Source organism: Hyla sarda, chromosome 1 (genome assembly GCF_029499605.1).
Source record: "Hyla sarda isolate aHylSar1 chromosome 1, aHylSar1.hap1, whole genome shotgun sequence".
In the NCBI taxonomy this organism is placed as follows: domain Eukaryota; kingdom Metazoa; phylum Chordata; class Amphibia; order Anura; family Hylidae; genus Hyla; species Hyla sarda.
The window spans coordinates 610,652,855-610,670,716 of NC_079189.1; the positions used below are offsets into that span (position 1 = coordinate 610,652,855).

At 45.5% G+C, this 17,862-nt stretch overlaps 1 protein-coding gene across 1 annotated transcript in view; it reads right to left on the reverse strand.

Annotated features, from left to right (window-relative positions):
• Window positions 1–17,862, reverse strand: part of LOC130300905 (uncharacterized) — a 448,736-nt gene that overhangs the window by 419,708 nt on the left and 11,166 nt on the right. The window lies entirely within an intron of this gene.

Here is a 17,862-nt window from a genome sequence, read left to right on the forward strand (position 1 = left end):
TTCTGACTCAAATCAAACCACATTCCTTTACGCGGTGGGACTGGGTTATACCAATATCTCGAAATCATTAAAAGGGGAACTCCGCTGCTCAGCATTTGGAACAAACTCTTCCAAACGCTGGAGACGGCAGCTCGCTCGTGGCATCATAGCCCCGCCCCCTCAATGAAAGTCTATGGGAGGAGGTGTGACGGCTGTCACGCCCCGTCCCATAGACTCGAATTGAGGGGGTGGGGAGTGACATCATGAGGGGGAGGGGCTATGAGGTCACAAGCTCACGGCACCGGCTCCAGCGTTCTGAACAGTTTGTTCCAACCGCATTGGGGACAGGGAGTGAAGACAAAAGGCTGTGTGAAGGGAAACTACAACAACTATAAATTTTTCGCACCCATTGACCATATAGAATTTCCCATTCTTCACCCGGTGGATAGTTTTTTCTTAGTGTTGTTAACTCATAGAAATCTCATAAGAGCAGTGGATTCCAACTGTGGCCCTCCAGATGTTGTAAAACTTCAAGCATGCTGGGAGGGCCACAGTTTGAGATAGGGATGTCCCGATACCATTTATTTAAGACCGAGTACCAATACTTTATTTTTTATTTTTTAAGTACTCGCCGATACCAATTACAGATACTTTTTTCATTGTCATGTGACAATTTTCTTCTTTAATAGGAAAAAGGGGTGTTTTTTAGTTTTTATAACAGAAAGAACTTTTACTATTACATGAAATCTGTAGATTGCATACACTAATCAATGCTCTGCCATAGCATAGCATTGATCAGTGTTATCCGCTCCATTACTAATGATCCGACGACACAGAGCTCGGTAAGGGATCTCCGGCCGTCCTCACAGCTGATCGGGACACCGAGATTTCACCGCGGTGACACCGATCAGCATCACTAAGCTACCGGCAGTAAATCTCAGGACTTTTAGATGCCGCAATCAACCTATTAAATGGTTAATGGTGGTCCCGGCTATGATGTGCGCTCAGCTGCAGAGCGCACTGCAGGGATCGGGAGCGGAGAGTGCAGGCAGCTTACCGCACCTGCATGACACCTGCTGGAGGGAGTCCCGCTGGCAGGTATCGGGGACATTTGCATGAGAACAAGTACTAGTGCAAATGTCCAGTATCGGTCCCACTACCGATACCAGTATTGGTATCAGGACATCCCTAGTTTGAGACTACTGCTCTAAACAGAGGTCTATGAGTTAATGTGATATGCAACGCTGCCCCCATCATCACATTTAGTAAATCCGACCACAACTCCCATCATTCTCATGTACAGTCATGGCCGTAAATGTTGGCACCCCTGAAATTTTTCTAGAAAATGAAGTATTTTTCAGAGAAAAGGATTGCAGATGTTTTGGTATACACATGTTTATTCCTTTTGTGTGTATTGGAACTAAACCAAATAAGGGAGGAAAAAAAGCACTCATTCAAATGTCCCTGATACCACGTTACAGCAAAATATTTACTAAATACACAAATCCACACCCAATGGACACCAGAAGCATATGTCTGATGTATAAGGAAAGCATAAGACTGCAAAAGATGTAAAAAGTGCCCAAATCGTGTAGCTCTGACATTACTTTACTATACGCATATAAAAACATGTCACTTCTTACCTGGTGATGTGAGGGGCTGCTGATCCTCCATCATGACCTGATCCTTGTACTGATCCTTGTGTCCTTCTACATACTCCCACTCCTCCATGGAGAAATAGACCGCCACGTCCTGACACCTTATAGGAACCTGACACACAATGATACAGTCATCACCCCGACCCCTCCAGTGGTGTTACTGTATAATGTCCCAGCATTCCCAGCAGTGTCACCTCTCCAGTCATCACCAGACCCCTCCATTACTGTATAATGTCCCAGCAGTGTCACCTCTCCAGTCATCACCAGACCCCTCCATTACTGTATAATGTCCCAGCATTCCCAGCAGTGTCACCTCTCCAGTCATCACCAGACCCCTCCATTACTGTATAATGTCCCAGCAGTGTCACCTCTCCAGTCATCACCAGACCCCTCCATTACTGTATAATGTCCCAGCATTCCCAGCAGTGTCACCTCTCCAGTCATCAACAGACCCCTCCATTACTGTATAATGTCCCAGCAGTGTCATCTCTCCAGTCATCACCAGACCCCTCCATTACTGTATAATGTCCCAGCATTCCCAGCAGTGTCACCTCTCCAGTCATCAACAGACCCCTCCATTACTGTATAATGTCCCAGCATTCCCAGCAGTGTCACCTCTCCAGTCATCACCAGACCCCTCCATTACTGTATAATGTCCCAGCAGTGTCACCTCTCCAGTCATCACCAGACCCCTCCATTACTGTATAATGTCCCAGCATTCCCAGCAGTGTCACCTCTCCAGTCATCAACAGACCCCTCCATTACTGTATAATGTCCCAGCAGTGTCACCTCTCCAATCATCACCAGACCCCTCCATTACTGTATAATGTCCCAGCAGTGTCACCTCTCCAGTCATCACCAGACCCCTCCATTACTGTATAATGTCCCAGCAGTGTCACCTCTCCAGTCATCACCAGACCCCTCCATTACTGTATAATGTCCCAGCATTCCCAGCAGTGTCACCTCTCCAGTCATCACCAGACCCCTCCATTACTGTATAATGTCCCAGCAGTGTCACCTCTCCAGTCATCACCAGACCCCTCCATTACTGTATAATGTCCCAGCATTCCCAGCAGTGTCACCTCTCCAGTCATCACCAGACCCCTCCATTACTGTATAATGTCCCAGCAGTGTCACCTCTCCAGTCATCACCAGACCCCTCTATTACTGTATAATGTCCCAGCAGTGTCACCTCTCCAGTCATCACCAGACCCCTCCATTACTGTATAATGTCCCAGCAGTGTCACCTCTCCAGTCATCACCAGACCCCTCCATTACTGTATAATGTCCCAGCAGTGTCACCTCTCCAGTCATCACCAGACCCCTCCATTACTGTATAATGTCCCAGCATTCCCAGCAGTGTCACCTCTCCAGTCTTCACCAGACCCCTCCATTACTGTATAATGTCCCAGCAGTGTCACCTCTCCAGTCATCACCAGACCCCTCCATTACTGTATAATGTCCCAGCATTCCCAGCAGTGTCACCTCTCCAGTCATCACCAGACCCCTCCATTACTGTATAATGTCCCAGCAGTGTCACCTCTCCAGTCATCACCAGACCCCTCCATTACTGTATAATGTCCCAGCAGTGTCACCTCTCCAGTCATCACCAGACCCCTCCATTACTGTATAATGTCCCAGCATTCCCAGCAGTGTCACCTCTCCAGTCATCACCAGACCCCTCCATTACTGTATAATGTCCCAGCATTCCCAGCAGTGTCACCTCTCCAGTCATCACCAGACCCCTCCATTACTGTATAATGTCCCAGCAGTGTCACCTCTCCAGTCATCACCAGACCCCTCCATTACTGTATAATGTCCCAGCAGTGTCACCTCTCCAGTCATCACCAGACCCCTCCATTACTGTATAATGTCCCAGCAGTGTCACCTCTCCAGTCATCACCAGACCCCTCCATTACTGTATAATGTCCCAGCAGGGTCACCTCTCCAGTCATCACCAGACCCCTCCATTACTGTATAATGTCCCAGCAGTGTCACCTCTCCAGTCATCACCAGACCCCTCCATTACTGTATAATGTCCCAGCATTCCCAGCAGTGTCACCTCTCCAGTCATCACCAGACCCCTCCATTACTGTATAATGTCCCAGCAGTGTCACCTCTCCAGTCATCACCAGACCCCTCCATTACTGTATAATGTCCCAGCAGTGTCACCTCTCCAGTCATCACCAGACCCCTCCATTACTGTATAATGTCCCAGCAGTGTCACCTCTCCAGTCATCACCAGACCCCTCCATTACTGTATAATGTCCCAGCAGGGTCACCTCTCCAGTCATCACTAGACCCCTCCATTACTGTATAATGTCCCAGCAGTGTCACCTCTCCAGTCATCACCAGACCCCTCCATTACTGTATAATGTCCCAGCAGTGTCACCTCTCCAGTCATCACCAGACCCCTCCATTAGTGTATAATGTCCAAGCATTCCCAGCAGTGTCACCTCTCCAGTCATCACCAGACCCCTCCATTACTGTATACTGTCCCAGCAGTGTCACCTCTCCAGTCATCACCAGACCCCTCCATTACTGTATAATGTCCCAGCAGGGTCACCTCTCCAGTCATCACCAGACCCCTCCATTACTGTATAATGTCCCAGCAGTGTCACCTCTCCAGTCATCACCAGACCCCTCCATTACTGTATAATGTCCCAGCAGTGTCACCTCTCCAGTCATCACCAGACCCTCCATTACTGTATAATGTCCCAGCAGGGTCACCTCTCTAGTCAGCAGTTCAGTGATCCTGTGGATAAGTTCTAGGATCTTCTTCTCATGTATTGGTGAGTGAGGTGGAGGTTCTGTGATGGGGCCCCGGGCCCTGCTCCGTCCTCATGAGATGGCTGATGGGGACCACACACTCCCCCTTTGTCTATTCTAACAAATCCTCCTTATATAATTACCTTAATATTGGGGGTGACATCCTGAGGAGCAGAGGCCTCCACACACAGGAGCACTGACTGCCCAACGTCAAGGTGTGGGACTTGCGATGATGTCACAGTCATGTGACCAGTGCATGTGGGGGGCGGAGATCAGAAAAATAGCATGAATCGTGGAAAAGGACCTGTGAGGACGATCATGTGACAGGAGTGGGCGGAGCTCAGGAAGGGAGAGCTCTTATCACGTGCCCTCACTCCTCTTGTCTCCTCCTCATAGATTGTAAGCTCTTGTGATCAGGATCCTCACTCCTCTTGTCTCCTCCTCCTCATAGATTGTAAGCTCTTGTGATCAGGATCCTCACTCCTCTTGTCTCCTCCTCATAGATTGTAAGCTCTTGTGATCAGGATCCTCACTCCTCTTGTCTCCTCCTCATAGATTGTAAGCTCTTGTGATCAGGATCTTCACTCCTCTTGTCTCCTCCTCATAGATTGTAAGCTCTTGTGATCAGGATCCTCACTCCTCTTGTCTCCTCCTCATAGATTGTAAGCTCTTGTGATCAGGATCCTCACTCCTCTTGTCTCCTCCTCATAGATTGTAAGCTCTTGTGATCAGGGTCCTCACTCCTCTTGTCTCCTCATAGATTGTAAGCTCTTGTGATCAGGATCTTCACTCCTCTTGTCTCCTCCTCATAGATTGTAAGCTCTTGTGATCAGGGTCCTCACTCCTCTTGTCTCCTCATAGATTGTAAGCTCTTGTGATCAGGATCCTCACTCCTCTTGTCTCCTCCTCCTCATAGATTGTAAGCTCTTGTGATCAGGATCCTCACTCCTCTTGTCTCCTCCTCCTCATAGATTGTAAGCTCTTGTGATCAGGATCCTCACTCCTCTTGTCTCCTCCTCATAGATTGTAAGCTCTTGTGATCAGGATCCTCACTCCTCTTGTCTCCTCCTCATAGATTGTAAGCTCTTGTGATCAGGATCCTCACTCCTCTTGTCTCCTCCTCATAGATTGTAAGCTCTTGTGATCAGGATCCTCACTCCTCTTGTCTCCTCCTCATAGATTGTAAGCTCTTGTGATCAGGATCTTCACTCCTCTTGTCTCCTCCTCCTCATAGATTGTAAGCTCTTGTGATCAGGATCCTCACTCCTCTTGTCTCCTCCTCCTCATAGATTGTAAGCTCTTGTGATCAGGGTCCTCACTCCTCTTGTCTCCTCATAGATTGTAAGCTCTTGTGATCAGGATCCTCACTCCTCTTGTCTCCTCCTCATAGATTGTAAGCTCTTGTGATCAGGATCCTCACTCCTCTTGTCTCCTCCTCCTCATAGATTGTAAGCTCTTGTGATCAGGATCCTCACTCCTCTTGTCTCCTCCTCATAGATTGTAAGCTCTTGTGATCAGGATCCTCACTCCTCTTGTCTCCTCCTCCTCATAGATTGTAAGCTCTTGTGATCAGGATCCTCACTCCTCTTGTCTCCTCCTCATAGATTGTAAGCTCTTGTGATCAGGGTCCTCACTCCTCTTGTCTCCTCATAGATTGTAAGCTCTTGTGATCAGGATCTTCACTCCTCTTGTCTCCTCCTCATAGATTGTAAGCTCTTGTGATCAGGATCCTCACTCCTCTTGTCTCCTCCTCCTCATAGATTGTAAGCTCTTGTGATCAGGATCCTCACTCCTCTTGTCTCCTCCTCCTCATAGATTGTAAGCTCTTGTGATCAGGATCCTCACTCCTCTTGTCTCCTCCTCATAGATTGTAAGCTCTTGTGATCAGGATCCTCACTCCTCTTGTCTCCTCCTCATAGATTGTAAGCTCTTGTGATCAGGATCCTCACTCCTCTTGTCTCCTCCTCATAGATTGTAAGCTCTTGTGATCAGGATCCTCACTCCTCTTGTCTCCTCCTCATAGATTGTAAGCTCTTGTGATCAGGATCTTCACTCCTCTTGTCTCCTCCTCCTCATAGATTGTAAGCTCTTGTGATCAGGATCCTCACTCCTCTTGTCTCCTCCTCCTCATAGATTGTAAGCTCTTGTGATCAGGATCCTCACTCCTCTTGTCTCCTCCTCATAGATTGTAAGCTCTTGTGATCAGGATCCTCACTCCTCTTGTCTCCTCCTCCTCATAGATTGTAAGCTCTTGTGATCAGGATCCTCACTCCTCTTGTCTCTTCCTCCTCCTCATAGATTGTAAGCTCTTGTGATCAGGATCCTCACTCCTCTTGTCTCCTTCTCCTCATAGATTGTAAGCTCTTGTGATCAGGATCCTCACTCCTCTTGTCTCCTCCTCCTCATAGATTGTAAGCTCTTGTGATCAGGATCCTCACTCCTCTTGTCTCCTCCTCCTCATAGATTGTAAGCTCTTGTGATCAGGGTCCTCACTCCTCTTGTCTCCTCCTCATAGATTGTAAGCTCTTGTGATCAGGATCCTCACTCCTCTTGTCTCCTCATAGATTGTAAGCTCTTGTGATCAGGATCCTCACTCCTCTTGTCTCCTCCTCATAGATTGTAAGCTCTTGTGATCAGGATCCTCACTCCTCTTGTCTCCTCATAGATTGTAAGCTCTGTGATCAGGATCCTCACTCCTCTTGTCTCCTCCTCCTCATAGATTGTAAGCTCTTGTGATCAGGATCCTCACTCCTCTTGTCTCCTCCTCCTCATAGATTGTAAGCTCTTGTGATCAGGATCCTCACTCCTCTTGTCTCCTCCTCCTCATAGATTGTAAGCTTTTGTGATCAGGATCTTCACTCCTCGTCTCCTCCTCCTCATAGATTGTAAGCTCTTGTGATCAGGATCCTCACTCCTCTTGTCTCCTCCTCCTCATAGATTGTAAGCTCTTGTGATCAGGATCCTCACTCCTATTGTCTCCTCCTCATAGATTGTAAGCTCTTGTGATCAGGATCCTCAATCCTCTTCTCTCCTCCTCATAGATTGTAAGCTCTTGTGATCAGGGTCCTCACTCCTCTTGTCTCCTCCTCCTCATAGATTGTAAGCTCTTGTGATCAGGATCCTCACTCCTCTTGTCTCCTCCTCATAGATTGTAAGCTCTTGTGATCAGGGTCCTCACTCCTCTTGTCTCCTCCTCCTCATAGATTGTAAGCTCTTGTGATCAGGGTCCTCACTCCTCTTGTCTCCTCATAGATTGTAAGCTCTTGTGATCAGGATCCTCACTCCTCTTGTCTCCTCCTCATAGATTGTAAGCTCTTGTGATCAGGATCCTCACTCCTCTTGTCTCCTCCTCCTCATAGATTGTAAGCTCTTGTGATCAGGATCCTCACTCCTCTTGTCTCCTCCTCCTCATAGATTGTAAGCTCTTGTGATCAGGATCCTCACTCCTCTTGTCTCCTCCTCATAGATTGTAAGCTCTTGTGATCAGGATCCTCACTCCTCTTGTCTCCTCCTCCTCATAGATTGTAAGCTCTTGTGATCAGGATCCTCACTCCTCTTGTCTCCTCCTCCTCATAGATTGTAAGCTCTTGTGATCAGGATCCTCACTCCTCTTGTCTCCTCCTCCTCATAGATTGTAAGCTCTTGTGATCAGGATCCTCACTCCTCTTGTCTCCTCCTCCTCATAGATTGTAAGCTCTTGTGATCAGGATCCTCACTCCTCTTGTCTCCTCCTCATAGATTGTAAGCTCTTGTGATCAGGATCCTCACTCCTCTTGTCTCCTCATAGATTGTAAGCTCTTGTGATCAGGATCCTCACTCCTCTTGTCTCCTCCTCCTCATAGATTGTAAGCTCTTGTGATCAGGATCCTCACTCCTCTTGTCTCCTCCTCCTCATAGATTATAAGCTCTTGTGATCAGGGTCCTCACTCCTCTTGTCTCCTCCTCATAGATTGTAAGCTCTTGTGATCAGGATCCTCACTCCTCTTGTGTCCTCCTCCTCATAGATTGTAAGCTCTTGTGATCAGGATCCTCACTCCTCTTGTCTCCTCCTCATAGATTGTAAGCTCTTGTGATCAGGATCCTCACTCCTCTTGTCTCCTCCTCATAGATTGTAAACTCTTGTGATCAGGATCCTCACTCCTCTTGTCTCCTCCTCATAGATTGTAAGCTCTTGTGATCAGGATCCTCACTCCTCTTGTCTCCTCCTCCTCATAGATTGTAAGCTCTTGTGATCAGGATCCTCACTCCTCTTGTCTCCTCCTCATAGATTGTAAGCTCTTGTGATCAGGATCCTCACTCCTCTTGTCTCCTCATAGATTGTAAGCTCTTGTGATCAGGATCCTCACTCCTCTTGTCTCCTCATAGATTGTAAGCTCTTGTGATCAGGATCCTCACTCCTCTTGTCTCCTCCTCCTCATAGATTGTAAGCTCTTGTGATCAGGATCCTCACTCCTCTTGTCTCCTCCTCCTCATAGATTGTAAGCTCTTGTGATCAGGATCCTCACTCCTCTTGTCTCCTCCTCCTCATAGATTGTAAGCTCTTATCACTTGCCCTCACTCCTCTTGTCTCCTCCTCCTCCTCCTCATAGATTGTAAGCTCTTGTGATCAGGATCCTCACTCCTCTTGTCTCCTCCTCCTCATAGATTGTAAGCTCTTGTGATCAGGATCCTCACTCCTCTTGTCTCCTCCTCCTCCTCATAGATTGTAAGCTCTTGTGATCAGGATCCTCACTCCTCTTGTCTCCTCCTCCTCATAGATTGTAATCTCTTGTGATCAGGATCCTCACTCCTCTTGTCTCCTCATAGATTGTAAGCTCTTGTGATCAGGGTCCTCACTCCTCTTGTCTCCTCCTCCTCATAGATTGTAAGCTCTTGTGATCAGGATCCTCACTCCTCTTGTCTCCTCCTCATAGATTGTAAGCTCTTGTGAACAGGATCCTCACTCCTCTTGTCTCCTCCTCCTCATAGATTGTAAGCTCTTGTGATCAGGATCCTCACTCCTCTTGTCTCCTATTTCATCTTAGATTGTAAGCTCTTGTGATCAGGATCCTCACTCCTCTTGTCTCCTATTTCATCTTAGATTGTAAGCTCTAGTGAGCAGGTTCCACACTTCTCTTGTGTCCTATTTCCTTAGATTCTTCACAACCTTGGTATATGATGCTGAGCATGAGCTAGAGTTTGAGAGGTTTAAGTGCACACGATCTCTAATCTATAATTTGTGTACCATATTGAGCACTAGGCCCTTCAAAATTTGAAGAAAGTATTCATTGACATTTTTGTAAATGAATGGTAAATATAATGTTGTTGTGGGGGCAGGATACACTTTGATGGGAGGTCAACTCTGTAGCCAAAATCTAAACCAAGTGATCTGCCGAATTGTTGGAAGTCCCTTGCAAGAGTCCATCGAGTTCAACCTTTAACCCTACTGTGTTGACCTAGAGGAAGGCAATAACCCCCCCCCCATAAAGCTGATGCCAACTGCCACATGACAGAGGAAAACAGACAGCGTAGCCTGGCCTCTTCCTCAGCCTTGGCAGCAGCGTGTTCCTACCAGCAGTAGGCTCTTTCATAGCGTGCTAGTGGTCAGGTAACTCCAGGAGTGGCCTCTGCAGGGACTTCCTCTCCTATACCCACCTTTCCATCTGCAGGTCCATTGGCCTCTCAGACTGCCACAATGCCAGGAGACACCTCACTTCCAGGCTGCAACTGCTGCACAGCTTCCCTCACCCTCTCTTCTCAGCCCCACAGCTACCTCCCTTGTAATTGACATTTGCCTCTCAGGGACTGCCGCAGTGCCAGGGGACATCTTGCCCCCAGGCTGCAGCTACTGCATCACCTCCCTTGACTTGTCCTCTCAGCCCCACAGCTCCTCCATTTATTGGATCTTAGGGGTCTGCTGCTTTTGGTGCTGCTCCTACTGCAAGTGCTCCTTCCCAACAATGGTACTGGAAGGAGCATACGAAACTGCTACCCACCAGGCAGGAGATGGAGTGCCTTGTTGAGAGGTCAGAGCTTTCTTATAAGCAGGCATTGAGCTCCATAACTGATATGCAAGTTATGGATGCTAAACTTACCAACCTGTCCTCAGATCATGCTTCTTTGTCTGCTACTAAAAAGACTCAGTCAGTGGTTGCTTCCCATGAGCATCATATTCAAAAACTATACAGTCTCCATAATGATGTGGAAAATAGAAGAAGGTGATATATCACATGGATTTGGGGACTGCCAGAAACTACCATATCTGTGGAGCTTATTCTGACTCTTCAGCTTTCTTCTAGACCGTCCAGTAGGGGATGACTTTGAAATCTACTGAGCACATCAGACACTGGGCTCTATGAACTCATGAGGAAAACAAGGAATATGAGTTGGATGGGGTTCGTCTCATTTTCCTTCAAGATCTCTCCCGAGCCACTCTCTTTAATCGCAGAGCACTACGTCTACTTCTGGACATTCTGAGCATTCCTTACTTCTAGGGATTCCTGTTCCAGCTAATGGTCCGGCGTAACAGACGAAGATACAACTTCAGGATCTCGGGGGCTGTTTGGTTTTTCTTGTAGTGGCTGTTCATGAGTGGGGGTAGGGGCGGGAGCCTTAATGCCTTGTGGTTTATTTTTCTGTTTGCTCTCAATTCATTACTCTCTCCCGTATACTGTACTGGATACTCTGACTAGTCCTATAGGACAATACGCCTTTGTGAAGATTCAAGTTTTTAACAAGATGTATGCTGTTTGCAATGTTTATCTGCCTAATGCTGAGTTGGGTAAGGCTCTGCGTGGGATTCTTTTGCAATGTGCCTGCTTTCCACTGATGTGGGAAAGGCCTTTGATCAGGTCCATTGGAGATTCCGGTTGGCTTCCTTGCAGCAGTTTGTTCTTGGTTCACGGTTCGTGTAGTGGGTCATGGCCTTTTACTCCTCCCCTAGGAGGCGCAAATGAGATTCTCTTTGAACCTATTGTTATTCATAACGGGCACAGGCAGGGGTGACTCTTGTCTCCCCTACTTTATATCCTCACCATGGAACATCTGGCAAGATACAACAAGATACAGACATCTCGGGTGTTTGGGTTGGGCAGGAAATCATCAAAGCATCACAAATTAGCTTTTAATGCTGATGAATTAGTCATGGTCGTAAATGTTGGCATCCCTGAAATCTTTCAAGAAAATGCAGTATTTCTCACATGTTTATTCCCTTTGTGCGTATTGGGACTAAACCAAAAAAGGGAGGAAAAAAAGCAAATTGGAAATAATGTCACACAAAACTCCAAAAATGGTCTGGACAAAATTATTGGCACCCTTTTAAAATTGTGGATAAATAAGATTGTTTCAAGCATGTGATGCTCCTTTAAACTCACCTGGGGCAAGTAACAGGTGTGGGCAATATGAAATCACACCTGAAAGCAGATAAAAAGGAGAGATGTTCACTTAGTCTTTGCATTGTATGTCTGTGTGTGCCACACTAAGCATGGACAACAGAAAGAGCAGAAGAGAACTGTCTGAGGACTTGAGAACCAAAATTGTGAAAAAATATCAATCTCAAGGTTACAAGTCCATCTCCAGGGATCTAGATTTGCCTTTGACCACAGTGCGCAACATTATCAAGAAGTTTCCAACCTATGGCACTGTATCTAATCTCCCTGGGCATAGACGGAAGAGAAAAATTGATGAAAGGTGTCAATGCAGAATAGTCTGAATGGTGGATAAGCAACCCCAAACAAGTTCCAAAGATATTCAAGCTGTCCTGCAGGCTCAGGGAGCATCAGTGTTCGCGCAAACTGTCAACATTTAAATGAAATGAAACGCTATGGCAGGAGACCAAGGAGGATCCACTGCTGACATAGAGACCTAAAAAAGCAAGACTACATTTTGCCAAAATGAACTTCTGGGAAAATGTCTTGTGGACAGATAGAGCTTTTTGGTAAAGAACATCATTCTACTGTTTACCAAAAATGGATTTAGACCTACAAAGAAAAGAACACAGTACCTACAGTGAAATATATGGGAGGTTCAATGATTTTTTGGGGTTGCTTTGCTGACTCTGGCACTGGGTGCCTTGAATGTGTGCAAGGCATCTAGAAATATGGGGATTACCAATGGATTTTGGGTCGCACTGTACAGCCCAGTGTCAGAAAGCTGGGTTTGCGTCCGAGATCTTCCAGCAGGACAATGACCCCAAACATACATCAAAAAGAAACCAGAAATGGATGGCAACAAAGCGTTGGATAGTTCTGAAGTGGCAGCAATGAGTCCAGATCTAAATTCCATTGAACACCTGTGAAGAGATCTTAAAATTACTGTTGGGAAAAGGTGCCTTCCAATAAGAGAGACCTGGAGCAGTTTGCATAGTTAGAGTGGTCCAACATTCCGGCTGAGAGGTGTACGAGCTTATTGAGGGTTATAGGAAGTGACTGATTTCAGTTATTTTTTCCAAAGGGTGTGCAACCAAATATTAAGTTAAGGGTGCCAATAATTTTGTCCAGCCCATTTTTAGAGTTTGGTGTAACATTATATCCAATTTGCTTTTTTTTCCTCCCTTTTTTGGTTTAGTTCTAATATACACAAAGGGAATAAACATGTGTATAGAAAAACATGTGTTATCGCAATCCTTTTCTGTGAGAAATACTTAATTTTCTTGAAAAATTTTAGGGGTGCCAACATTTACGGCCATGACTGTATGTTTGCGTGTCTCCGCCCCTGCTGTGTCTAGGATGGACGTTTGGAGATTTCCATGTGATCTTTGGAAGGTTTAAAGGGGTACTCCACTGAGCACCGTGCAACTAAATGTTCTAAACACTGTTTTTGCGCTGCGGGGATCGGCCATGCCCCTTTGTGACATCACGGCCACACACCCTCAATGCAAGTCTATGGGAGGGGGTGTGACAGTCTTTGTAACATTTAGTTCCACACGGCCTAGTGGAGTACCCCTTTAAATATTTCTAACTCTGATAACACTATTCATGCAGCTCAATTCAACTTTCCCTTCCGCTGGCAGGAGGAGAGCACCCTGTCTCTTGGAGCTTATATCCTTGCTTAGCTACACCTGTTTTTTCTTTTACAGAAGTGCACTTTGGGTGACCTTACAACTATCATGTGGTAAAAATGGATGTGCTCCCCAAGTCTCTGTACCTCTGACTGTCCCGTTTTGTGTTATATCCAGTTTTTCACATTGTTTAGAAGGCTGTTGCTAAATTTGTTTGTATTACGTGTAAACCTCGCATTCGCAGATCAATCCTTACTAAGATCAAATCTCTTGGCGGGATGGCTCTGGATTGGGCGCACGGTCAGGACAAGAAGCTGTGGGTACAGGTCAAAGCATAGCTTGCTCCAGCTTCTCTCCCTTTAGCTTTATGGATCTTGCGTAGTGACAGGTTAACTTTCCCGGAGTGGCCTTATCTGGCCTCTCATACTCTGGGATAACTGGGTTGCCTCTCAGCATATCTTCGGTTCTGGACCCAATGACTTATCTTTCCTGCAATACTGCCTTCGGGCTCAGTAGGGATGCCTGACTTCCTGGGGTGCGCTAGCTCTGCTTTGCCCTGATTGAAGGATATTGTAGTGCATGGTAAAGTGCAATCTTTGTCAGAGCTGTGCACAGGGAACCCTGCGCGTCCGTTGTCCTGTTTGGAACATGCTCAGTTGGTTGCCTTCTGCTGTTCTGCCTTCCTAGATTTTTCTTATGATCCTCAGCTCTCCGCGTTTGATGACCTGTTTTGTTCCTTTAATGCAAGGTCCCAGAGTCTCTTCACTATGTATGATTTGCTTTTGGACTTGAGTAATGCAGGAAGGGCTCACGCTCACTTCAAACACATCCAACAACAAAATCGACTTTTTGGACCTGCATGAAAACAACAATATTGTTACCGCCACCCATTTTAAAAAAGTCGATTCCAGCAGATACCTATCATTCAACAGTGGACATTATAAAAAATGGAAAACAAACAAACCCTTCAGTCAGTACAAACGCATTCGAAAAAATTGCACATCCGACCACACCTTTCGCACCCAAGCAAAAACCCTCCAAAGCAGATTCCTGGCCAAAGGCTATGCTAAAAGTATTCTCAATGAGGCCTACAACAAGACAAAATCACTGACACAAGACGACTGCTTAAATCCTCAAACTAAAAACTCCAAAAACCCGGACACCAAAAAAACTATCAAACTTAATTTCATCGCTACCTACAATTCCTCTCATAACTCAATCCGTTCAGTCCTCCAAAAGCACTGGCACATACTCCAATCCGACCCAATACTGAAACAAGCTCTCCCCAACAAACCAGACATCACCTTCAGGGGAACACCCACATAAAAAAACATACTAGCTCCAAGCAAACTTAGATGCCATACAAACCAGAAAACTACCTCAAACATAAAACCAAAAGGAGCTTTCTGATGCGGAACAAAAAGTGGCCAATGCTGTACTACAATAAACCACAACCAAAAGACCTTTTTCAACAAATCTACTAAGGAAACCTTCAACATAAAATTCTCCCTAAACTGCAAATCCAGCTTCGTCATTTACCAGCATCTGCAACCTGCAATATGTAGGAAGAACCACCCAGGAATTACACCTCCGACTGAACCAACACAGGAACAACATCAAACGCAAATTCCTCTTTCACAGTTTATCGAAACACTGCCATGAAAAACATCCTGACATGATCTATCCATTACCATATGCCCCATAGACCACATCCCAGCACACAGAAATGACAGATTCACAGCTCTAAAAAGACACGAGATGTACTCGATTTTAGGGTGCATTCACACCACGTTTTGTACAAACGGGTGCCGGATCCGGCAGGGAGGGGCAAACCGGGCGCTCCAGTACCCCGGCTAGATCAGCCCGTGACTCCATTTACTTTAGTGATCCGACCGGAGTCAAACGGAGTGAAACAGTTTTGACCCGTATGTGGTTTTGGAAAGTACATTAATAACTTCCAAAAGCCATTATCCACTTAACCTATTGTCTGCAGCTGTCATCGCAAGTTAAAGCTATACCCGAGATCTTTCAATTACATTACACTGAAAGACTCCTATCCACAGCCCAGCTGAGCTCTCTGTTGCTTTGCTTCCAACGATGTTCAGTAAACTTAGCCATAGACCACAATGGCCTATTGATTCCTATAGGCAAAAACCTTTAATGTTATAGATACACAGAGTAAAAATACAGTAAACCCCTCCATAGAGGTCACAGAGACTGACGTCACAGACCAGCGCCCAGTGACCTCACAAACCCACCAAAATTTGAAAAACTCAAGTCCCCACCACTGTATAAATACATTCACTTCACATTAAGATAGCAGACCTGACGAAGAGAGGAATCCCCTCTCGAAACGCGTTGTCCTGAACACCCAGCTATCTGTGTTAACTAATTTGCCTCTGTATAACTCATACTCTGGTGGATAAAAAAAAAAAGTTTTTCACAGTAAACTGCCTGCAAGAACTTCTTCTACATCCCGGTGAAGCGCGGATACCGCAAGTCGGATTATTGGGATCACCCCCGCCAGGGATTCCCGCAACCTGCCTCCAGCTATAATGGAGGACATAAGTCGGATCAGGTGGCCGTTCTAGGAGTGAAGCGAGCTGCCATGTGCTTCAGCTGGTCGTAACCAAGTTTAACCCCTTAAGGACTTAGCCCATTTTCACCTTAAGGACACAGCCAATTTTATTTTTGCATTTTTGTTTTTTCCTCCTCGCCTTCTAAAATTCGTAACTTTTATATTTCCATTCTCAGACCCATATGAGGGCTTGTTTTTGCATGACCAGTTGTACTTTGCAATGACATTACTCATTTTACCCTAAAATGTATGGTAAGCCCCAAAAAATATGTTTGTGAAATAGGAAATTTAAACAAAAATCAGTTTTGCAGATTTGGGGTGTTTCGTTTTCGCGCTGTACACTTTATGGTAAAAATTACATGTTTTCTTTGGGTCAATACGATTAAAATGATCCCCATGGTTACATACATTTCTATTATTGTTCTGCATTTAAAAAATCTCAATTTTTTTAAACAAAATCAGTATGTTTAAAATTGCCCTATTTTGACCACCTCTAACTTTCTCATTTTTCCGTATTCATATGTCAGGGCTCATTTTTTGCGCCGTGCAGTTTGATGTGACAAAAAAGCCGAAATTTGACTTTTTACATTTTTTTTACATTTATGCCGTTTGCCGTAGGGGATCATTAACATTTTATTTTTATAATTCTGACATTTACGCATGCAATGATACAAAATATGTTTATCGATTTTTTAACACTTTTTCGTATTAATATGGGGAAAAGGGGTGATTTAACATTTTATTGGGGGAGGGGCATTTTCAAATAATTTTCTTACACTTACATTTTTTACATAGGGGACTATTTATAGCAATCCTTTGATTGCTAATACTGTTCAGTGCTATGCATAGGGCATAGCACTGGTCAGTGTTATAGGTGATCTTTAGTACTTACCTGCCAGACAGTAATGGACATGATTAGGAAGGATCTGCGCTTGTCCTGGAGCTAAATGGCTGTGTTGTAAGATTACCATAAAGTGGAGGCTATATTTTTGTGAATTGGCTATTTCCTGTTTTCAACTACAAGTTCCATGATTCCTTGTTTGTAAATGTGAGGTCATCCCACCCATTGAAACACACCTGTGTTATTTCAATGTAACAGACCAGTGTTTTTTTTAACCAGGGTACCTACAGCTGTTGCAAAAATACAACTACTTGCAGAAAGATCTCCCTCCCACCCAGCGGTCGCTCCACCCATTGAAGTAGACAGGCTCCCTCTGAACACCTGACTAGTGATGTAATGTCTCAGGCCGCACTGCAAACCGGAAAAACCTGAGACGACACTCATTTTGTATGCTGTTAAAAATAAACCTTGGGGCAAAAATCACTGAAGGATTGCGAGACCACCATGAAACACAGGTACAGACACTATATTATGGACTCCATTAACTTTACAGCCCCTGTAGCATAGTCAAATAAAAAAAAATCCTGGAATACCCCTTTACTGCCGACATTTCCAACCTTTTTTGCTGCATAGACATATGGGGAAAAGTCAGATTTGATTGATAGACGGGAAGAGAGGCTAAAGTCAGGTTCACACTACAGAATTTCTGAGCAGAGTTCCCTTTTTAAATTCTGGTGCACAGTGCACACTACGGAACTTTAGCAGCAGATATTCCGCCCCTGAAATTCCCCCCCAAAAAACTGACGAATGGTCTTGTCCATTCTTAAGGCGACATCCTTGTCCATTCTCTGCAGACATTACCGTCTACCGTGATGACAACGTTCGCGCGGTCCTAGCACCAACTCGGAAGCTTTTTTTTTGTCTGGAGCTTGCAAGTGTGAACCTAGCCTTATAACTTGAGATCGCAACGGGTCTCAGGAGTTAGGAGACATGTCAAAAGGTTTTATTTAAAGGGGTACTCCGGTGCTCCAGAGTTCTGAACATTTTGTTCAGAGCCAGA